The 10,111-nt window shown below is 40.4% G+C and overlaps 1 pseudogene; it reads right to left on the bottom strand.

The window, feature by feature from the left end:
- Window positions 1-646: 646 nt before the first annotated feature.
- On the bottom strand, window positions 647-9,441 carry LOC121839705 (annotated as a pseudogene).
- Window positions 9,442-10,111: the final 670 nt, after the last annotated feature.

The following is a 10,111-nucleotide window of genomic DNA, read 5'->3' as shown; positions in this document are numbered from 1 at the left end:
TGGGTTAGGGTAGGAAACAGACAGTGAATTAGAGTATGAAACAGAGAGACAATGGGTTAGGGTAGGAAACAGAGAGACAGTGGGTTAGGGTATGAAACAGAGAGACAATGGGTTAGGGTAGGAAACAGAGAGACAGTGGGTTAGGATGTGAAACAGACAGTGAATTAGAGTATGAAACAGAGAGACAGTGGGTTAGGGTATGAAACAGACAGTGAGTTAGGGTATGAAACAGAGAGACAGTGGGTTAGGGTATGAAACAGAGAGACAGTGGGTTAGGGTATGAAACAGAGAGACAGTGGGTTAGGGTATGAAACAGAGAGACAGTAGGTTAGTGTATGAAACAGAGAGACAGTGGGTTAGGGTATGAAACAGAGAGACAGTGGGTTAGGGTATGAAACAGAGAGACAGTAGGTTAGTGTATGAAACAGAGAGACAGTGAGTTAGGGTAGGAAACAGAGAGAGTTAGAGGATGGGTAGGAGTCACATCATCCCCACTGCAGTCAGGTTTCTGTTGCTATGGCAAAGCAGCACTTTTAGTAGACTCCTTTAGCAGCACTTTTTAGACAACGTTCTGGGTGCTGCGGCACCCACTGATACCCCCCGAAGACCCAAACACAAACTTTACTTAGAAATAAAGACACCCCTCCCAGGTAAACGTAATGTGTGCAAGTGGTGGGAAAAATGTTTTGTATGGCAATCATTGTTATTAAAAATGTTGATTTAGAAATGTTGTTAGAAAATAGAGATGCTTAATTAACAGTTAAGCTGTTTCCCTTCTATCCAGTGGCTGGTCTGATCTTCATGGTTATTCTTTTCAGGGAGTATGTGAAGCCTTTCCATGTTCTCCAGTTGATGCCAACACCGTAGGCAGACTCCCCCCACGCGTATATCCCATTGGGATTAGTCCAATGGCAGTTGTTGTACCAAAATCCACCGTAGTATATCTGGCCACAGTTGCTGTCATTAAGGTCCTGATCCTTATCTAACGTTGTAAATTTCTGACCACTGTGATGAGTCATGGAATCTCCTGAGGATAAGAACAGAGATGTCTGACCACTGTGATGTCATAGAATCTCCTGAGGATAAGAACAGAGATGTCTGACCACTGTGATGTCATAGAATCTCCTGAGGATAAGAACAGAGATGTCTGACCACTGTGATGTTATAGAATCTCCTGAGGATAAGAACAGAGATGTCTGACCACTGTGATGTTATAGAATCTCCTGAGGATAAGAACAGAGATGTCTGATCACTGTGATGTTATAGAATCTCCTGAGGATAAGAACAGAGATGTCTGACCACTGTGATGTCATAGAATCTCCTGAGGATAAGAACAGAGATGTCTGACCACTGTGATGTTATAGAATCTCCTGAGGATAAGAACAGAGATGTCTGATCACTGTGATGTTATAGAATCTCCTGAGGATAAGAACAGAGATGTCTGACCACTGTGATGTCATAGAATCTCCTGAGGATAAGAACAGAGATGTCTGACCACTGTGATGTCATAGAATCTCCTGAGGATAAGAACAGAGATGTCCCACTGTGATGAGTCATGGAATCTCCTGAGGATAAGAACAGAGATTCTGACCACTGTGATGTCATAGAATCTCCTGAGGATAAGAACAGAGATGTCTGACCACTGTGATGAGTCATGGAATCTCCTGAGGATAAGAACAGAGATGTCTTGGACCACTGTGATCTCATAGAATCTCCTGAGGATAAGAACAGAGATGTCTGACCACTGTGATGTCATAGAATCTTTGAGGATAAGAACAGAGATGTCTGATCACTGTGATGTTATAGAATCTCCTGAGGATAAGAACAGAGTGTCTGATCACTGTGATGTTATAGAATCTCCTGAGGATAAGAACAGAGATGTCTGACCACTGTGATGTCATAGAATCTCCTGAGGATAAGAACAGAGATGTCTGACCACTGTGATGTCATAGAATCTCCTGAGGATAAGAACAGAGATGTCTGACCACTGTGATGTCATAGAATCTCATGAGGATAAGAACAGAGATGTCTGACCACTGTGATGTCATAGAATCTCCTTTGGATAAGAACAGAGATGTCTGACCACTGTGATGTCATAGAATTCCTGAGGATAAGAACAGAGATGTCTGACCACTGTGATGTCATAGAATCTCATGAGGATAAGAACAGAGATGTCTGACCACTGTGATGTCATAGAATCTCCTGAGGATAAGAACAGAGATCCTGATCACTGTGATGTTATGAATCACCTGATTAAGAACAGAGATGTCTGACCACTGTGATGTCATAGAATCTATGAGGATAAGAACAGAGATTCTGACCACTGTGATGTCATAGAATCTCCTGAGGATAAGAACAGAGATTTCTGACCACTGTGATGTTATAGAATCTCCTGAGGATAAGAACAGAGATGTCTGACCACTGTGATGTTATAGAATCTCCTGAGGATAAGAACAGAGATGTCTGCACTGTGATGTCATAGAATCTCCTGAGGATAAGAACAGAGATGTCTGACCACTGTGATGTCATAGAATCTCCTGAGGATAAGAACAGAGATGTCTGACCACTGTGATGTTATAGAATCTCCTGAGGATAAGAACAGAGATGTCTGACCACTGTGATGTCATAGAATCTCCTGAGGATAAGAACAGAGATTTCTGACCACTGTGATGTCATAGAATCTCCTGAGGATAAGAACAGAGATGTCTGACCACTGTGATGTTATAGAATCTCCTGAGGATAAGAACAGAGATGTCTGACCACTGTGATGTCATAGAATCTCATGAGGATAAGAACAGAGATGTCTGACCACTGTGATGTCATAGAATCTCCTGAGGATAAGAACAGAGATTTCTGACCACTGTGATGTCATAGAATCTCCTGAGGATAAGAACAAAGTACACAGCCCAGCAACACAAGGAAAGCAACACTTGATAACCTAATGATAATACTTCCACTGGCAAATCTTCAATTGTGAACCCTTAATGACAGATTTTCTTGGACTGTTTTTCTTCAGAATTTGTTTCTGGTACTATTGTCTGGTGCTATATTCTTGGAACTTTATCTTAGAATTGTTTTAATGGACAATATAAGTTGTCACCCACCTGCTCCTCCATCTTTGAATGAACCCAGCTTTAGCTACCCTTCAGCTTCTGGTCCAACAGAGAAGGTGGCGTACTGAGCATAGACCTTATTCCCCTCAAAGTCCTCCATGTCCACCCTCAGCTCATAGGTCTTTTTCATAATCAGGAGATACATCGTCTCCAGTCCTGGAGAATAGCACACCGTGTTGTTGGAATACAACGACAAATGAACTTACACGCATTAGGACAAACAGGATGAGCTCATTTGCTGAACAGGGTTCTAAGAGGAGAATGTTCAGGCTAGACATTTAATCGGTTCTTACCCAGCCAGTACTCTCCAGCTGCGCTCCCAAACCCACTCTTGTACTCATTCCACTTCCTGTGGAAGTTCACTGATCCATCCTGTCTGTTCTGAATCACCTGATTAAGAGAGAGAGATATTGTTTAATTTACTGACTGGAAATCAGTTCTTATGTGTAAAGAAACAAGAAGAAGAGAACACGTGAAGAACACTGTGGTCTGGTCTATGTCCTGGTTCAACTACACTGTGTCTATGTCCTGGTTCAACTACACTGTGTCTATGTCCTGGTTCAACTACACTGTGTCTATGTCCTGGTTCAACTACACTGTGTCTATGTCCTGGTTCAACTACACTGTGTCTATGTCCTGGTTCAACTACACTGTGTCTATGTCCTGGTTCAACTACACTGTGTCTATGTCCTGGTTCAACTACACTGTGTCTATGTCCTGGTTCAACTACACTGTGTTTATGTCCTGGTTCAACTACACTGTGTCTATGTCCTGGTTCAACTACACTGTGTCTATGTCCTGGTTCAACTACACTGTGTCTATGTCCTGGTTCAACTACACTGTGTCTATGTCCTGGTTCAACTACACTGTGTCTATGTCCTGGTTCAACTACACTGTGTCTATGTCCTGGTTCAACTACACTGTGTCTATGTCCTGCTTTTCATGTCTTCCCCACTGGTCTATGTCCTGGTTCAACTACACTGTGTCTATGTCCTGGTTCAACTACACTGTGTCTATGTCCTGGTTCAACTACACTGTGTCTATGTCCTGTTCAACTGGTCTATGTCCTGGTTCAACTACACTGTGTTTATGTCCTGGTTCAACTACACTGTGTCTATGTCCTGGTTCAACTGAACTGTGTCTATGTCCTGGTTCAACTACACTGTGTCTATGTCCTGGTTCAACTACACTGTGTTATGTCCTGGTTCAACTACACTGTGTCTATGTCCTGGTTCAACTACACTGTGTCTATGTCCTGGTTCAACTTGTGTCTATGTCCTGGTTCAACTACACTGTGTCTATGTCCTGGTACTTCAACCTCACTGTGTCTATGTCCTGGTTCAACTACACTGTGTCTATGTCCTGGGACTCAACTCACTGTGTCTATGTCCTGGTTCAACTACACTGTGTCTATGTCCTGGTTCAACTACACTGTTTCTATGTCCTGGTTCAACTACACTGTGTCTATGTCCTGGTTCAACTACACTGTGTCTATGTCCTTGGGACTCAACTCACTGTGTCTATGTCCTGGGACTCAACTTCATGTGGTCTATGTCCTGGTTCAACTACACTGTGTCTATGTCCTGGTTCAACTCACTGTGTCTATGACTTGGGACTCAACTACACATGTGTCTATGACTTGGGACTCAACCTCACGTGGGATATGACTTGGGACTCAACCTCACTGTGTCTATGAACTGGTAACCTCACTGGCTGTCTATGACCTGAGTTTCCTGCTACACCACCATGTCCTGTTGCTGGTTTTGTCAGGAAAAACTACAGTCTTTTTAAACAATCCTGTCATTTACACTGAACTTTGCTACTGGTTGAAGTGAAAATAAAAAACAAACCTCCTGGCTGCCAGTGAGTAAATAGTAACTGTATTTTTTGATGCTGAATTAATATAAAATGACAGTATGCTGCTGTATTCTGATTACAGTACATGCTTGTAAATGATGACAATGCGTAAGTTATCGTAATTTTTACAGGATAAGTATGACAGAAAAATCTCCACTCCTTCACTATGAATACACTTGGGACTCAACCACACCTGGAAATTGGACTGGAAACCTCTTGGTTACCAGAGACCTAAATATCCTGCTATGTCACCTGATGGATATACTAGGATTGAAGCTAGATCTAGTCAGGGTTTTCTAAAGCTAGCCACTTCTGTTAGCTTCAAATTCCAGCTCAGGCTTCATCTGTACTAAGCCGATAGATATTGCTTGTCCACATGAAGCTAACTCTAGCGGTTTCGTAACTGCGCGTGCACGTCAACAGGCTACGGTGTGAAATAGAGTCATCTTTATTTTATTACTTATCGTCATATCCCACTTATCGTTAATGCCGTCGTTGTTGTGCCTATCAATGCGCAAGCACCTTTTTTCCCACTTCTATCAATAAAATCATTGTATTAAAGTCGTAGACACTTTTTACTGTGCTTGAAGTTTAAATTCTGCCATCAGTAAATGGGTAACGTGAAAGTTATTTTAACGTTCCTATAAAAACATATTTAATCAGTCGTCTTCCTCAAATGAAGGGGATGCTGACGCAATCTTTGCGAGACGGAGGAAATCTGAATTCATTGCTCTACGACACTTCGCTGGTCCGATGGGGGTAACAGACGCACAAACATCATACACCCAAGACATGCTAACCTCTCACCATTACAATAACTGGGGAGGTTAGCATTTTATATCATAACCCCAAGACATGCTAACCTCTCACCATTACAATAACTGGGGAGGTTAGCATTTTATATCATAACCCCAAGACATGCTAACCTCTCACCATTACAATAACTGGGGAGGTTAGCATTTTATATCATACCCCCAAGACATGCTAACCTCTCACCATTACAATAACTGGGGAGGTTAGCATTTTATATCATAACCCCAAGACATGCTAACCTCTCACCATTACAATAACAGGGGAGGTTAGCATTTTATATCATAACCCCAAGACATGCTAACCTCTCACCATTACAATAACAGGGGAGGTTAGCATTTTATATCATACCCCCAAGACATGCTAACCTCTCACCATTACAATAACAGGGGATGTTAGCATGTCTAGGGGGTATGATATTCGTGCGTCTGTTACGTTCTCACTCATCATTATTCAAATTCCAGATGAACCTTAAATCACGGTAGAATCCACATGAATGTAGAAGTGTTATTTACAATAAAAGTGACTCCAAAATGACACAATACATTACCAATAATTTCTATTGGCCACAAAATAATCTGAAAAACACAACCAAAAACAAACACCAAATGCATCCAACAACGTGGTAACATCACCAGCATGTTGAGGTCATTGCGTACTACGAATATGGGAGCAAATACTTCCTGTTTTACTACTTAAATACACATTTCAGTGAATGTATCCCAAAACCTTCGGGTCCCTGAAATGGGGAGTACTATGTAAAACGGTTCACCCGATATGGATGAAAATACCCTCAAATTAAAGCTGACAGTCCTGCACTTTTGTCATTGTATCATTTCCAATGCAAAGTGCTAGAGAACAGAGCCAAAACCCACCCCAAAAATGAGTCACTGTCCCAATACTTTTGGAACTCACTGTATATCCTAGGGCGGCAGGGTAGCCTAGTGGTTAGAGCGTTGGACTAGTAACTGGAAGGTTGCAAGTTCAAACCCCCAAGCTGACAAAGTACAAATCTGTCTTTCTTCCCCTGAACAGGCAGTTAACCCACTGTTCCTAGGCCATCATTGAAAAAATAATTTGTTCTCAACTGACTTGCCTAGTTAAATAAAGGTAAAATATATATGTTTTTTAAAAATCCTTTCATGGGGAATCTCTGCTAGCATAGCCACCAGCAGACTGCGAGCTGAGGGAATGGGCTCCAACGACCACGCCGTACCCTTCCTTAAGCAGGTCAGTTTGTTTGTTTGTTTGCTGACAGTCCTGCACTTTAACCTCATAGTCATTGCATCATTTCCAATCCAAAGTGCTGGAGTACAAAGCCAAAACAACAAACAATGTGTCCCAATACTTTTGGAGCTCACTGTATATGACTATGGCCAGTGACAGTGTGTTCTGAATGACTCACATTATGGTCTTGTGTCGTTTGAGAACCGTTGACTAAGTCAGTGGTTCTCAATTCTCTCCTCAGGGACCCCCCAGCTATCCCAGAGGGTCTCAGTTCTCTCCTCAGGGACCCCCCAGCTGTTCCAACCTCGTAACCCTCCAGAGCTCCAACACTTAATACAAATAGTCAATAATACCCCTGATCTACCCCTAAAAAAATCTAATAAATACATAAACAACAGCAAAAATACAAATACTGAGTAAAGAAGAGTCTGAATACTTATGTAAATGTGATATTTCTGTTATTATTTGTAATAAATTATCAATGTAAAAAAATGTTAAAAATAAATAAATATATTTTTGCTTTGTCATTATGTATGGTGTGTAGATTGATAAGGAATTAAAAAAAAAAAAAAAAACGATTTAATCCATTTTTAGAATAAGGCTGTAACCGAACAAAACAATGTCAATGGGTCTGAATAATTTGCGAAGGCACTGTATATCAACACACTCCCAAAATAAGGGTACTGTTAGGGTTGTTCCCATTTGAAATGTAGATGGATGGTGATGTACTGGGCGGAGGACTCCTTGAGCACTGCTATTTACCTCAGTGCAGAAATGTATTATTGCCATTAAATCTGTGGACCAACCTTGTCAAGCCCGCAGATCTACCCTGCATAGCAAGACATTCAGGTCACTGGCAACCAAGAGGTTATGAGTCCAAACCCAGGTGAGGTTGAGTCCCAAGTGTGCCTACAGTAAATAATTGTATTACATTTTACTGTAATAATTATCCTGTAAAATTTCAAGAATTTACAGACTACTGAGTTGCTGTACAATTACAGTACAATTATATTAAATATTACATTTATACTGAGCAAAAATATAAACGCAACACGCAACAATTTCAAACATTTTACCTAGTTACAGTTCATATAAGGAAATCAGTCCATTGAAATAAATTCATTAGGTCCTAATCTATGGATTTAACATGACTGGGAATACAGATATGCATCTGTCGGTCACAGATACCTTAAAAAAAAAAAAAATGGGCCTCACAATGGGACTTAGGATCTCATCACTGTATCTCTGTGCATTCAAATCTTCATTGATGAAATGCAATTGTGTTCATTGTCCATAGAGTATGCCTACCCATACCATAACCCCACCACCACCATGGAGCACTCTGTTCACAACGTTGGCATCAACAAACTGCTCGCCCACGGCACCATACATGTGTTTGTGAGGCCGTACTGCCAAATTCTCTAAAACTACATTGGAGGCGGCTTATGGTAGAGAAATTAACATTCAATTCTCTGGCAACAGCTCTGGAGGACATTCCTGCATGTCAATTGCGCGCTCCATCAAAAGTTGAGATATTTGTGGCATTGTATTGTGTGACAAAACTGCGTATTTTTTGAGGCCTTTTATTGTCCCCAGCACAAGGTGCACCTGTATAAAGATCATGTTGTTTAATCAGCTTCTTGATATGCCACACCTGTCAGATGGATGGATTATCTTGGCAAAGGAGAAATGCTCACTAACAGGGATGTAAAACAATTTGTGCACAAAACTTGAGCGAAATAAGCTTTTTGTGCATTTGGAAAATTTCGGGGATCTTTTATTTCAGCTCATTAAACATGGGATCAACACTTTACATGTAGTGTTTATATATTTTGTTCAGTGTACAAGAGTGTACTGTAATCTGAATACAGCAGCATACTGTCATTTTACAGCTATAACACCTTACATTTAGCTGTAAAAAATACAGTTAGTTGTTGTATATTTACTGAACAAAAATACAGTTTAAATGTAAAAACATATTACTGTATTTTTACTGCAACTCAATAGCCAGTAACTTACTGTAAAATGACTGGTACTTTTTTAACAGTTTGTGTCATAAATGTAAATGTAAGTTAATTAATTTACAGTAGAATTACTGTACAAACGTATAGCTATTGCTAAAAGTGTAAATACATACGTGTATTTAAATATTGGATACTGACCGTCCACTTTCCTGAAAATGCACTGTCCATCGACATCTCACAGAACACCTGGACAGGTGAGGTGGATCCTGCAGGATAAATAGTGTAAACCCCATTCTGTCCAGAACCTGATTGGTACACCTCGTTACAGTCCACTGGATGCAGAGAGGACTGTACCGCCACTGGGACCAGCAGAACCAGCATCAAGCTGAACTGCACAACAGGTTAGATGGATATAACAGTTTTAATGTAAATACTGTCTAGTGATGGTTCATTAAAGATACATATTTCATATTCACATTAGTGTCTATGAATGTTTTCTGCTTATTCTAATAATGGTTTATTAATACCTACCAGCATTGTTGAGATAGATGTCCGTTTGCCTTTGAAGGAAACTTTTGTACAGTTTCCTAAAAATGTTGACAAAAAAAAAGAGTAAATTGAATGGATGTGAAGCATATTTACAACAGTATTCTTCAGGTGAAAGCTACTATTGGTTAAATAGTTAAGGCAGAGGTTGTGCCATCGGATCGAAACACCCGTTTCCGACCCCTAGAATGACTTTTCCCTGAGCAAAACAATCGTATCATATTCATTAGGTACATATAAGTCTACTGGACCGGTACCCTATATCAAATGTGCTGGTATATAACGTATTTTATAAAAAATTATTCAGGATTGGTTGGTCCCTGCGGGACAGTTGAGCTAACGTAGGCTAATGCGATTAGCATGAGGTTGTAAGTGACAATAAAATTCCCAGGACATAGACAAATCTGATATTGGCAGAAAGCTTACATTCTTGTTAATCTAACTGCACTGTCTAATTTACAGTAGCTATTACAGTGAAATAATATCATGCTATTGTTTGAGGAGAGTGCACAGTTTTGAACATGAAAAGTTATTAATAAACAAATTAGGCATATTTGGGCAGTCTTGATACAACATTTCGAACAGAAATACAAT

This window comes from Oncorhynchus tshawytscha, linkage group LG16 (assembly GCF_018296145.1).
Source record: "Oncorhynchus tshawytscha isolate Ot180627B linkage group LG16, Otsh_v2.0, whole genome shotgun sequence".
NCBI classification, from domain to species: domain Eukaryota; kingdom Metazoa; phylum Chordata; class Actinopteri; order Salmoniformes; family Salmonidae; genus Oncorhynchus; species Oncorhynchus tshawytscha.
Note: the sequence above shows the minus strand (reverse complement) of the source record. Positions and strands in the feature narration are given on the sequence as shown.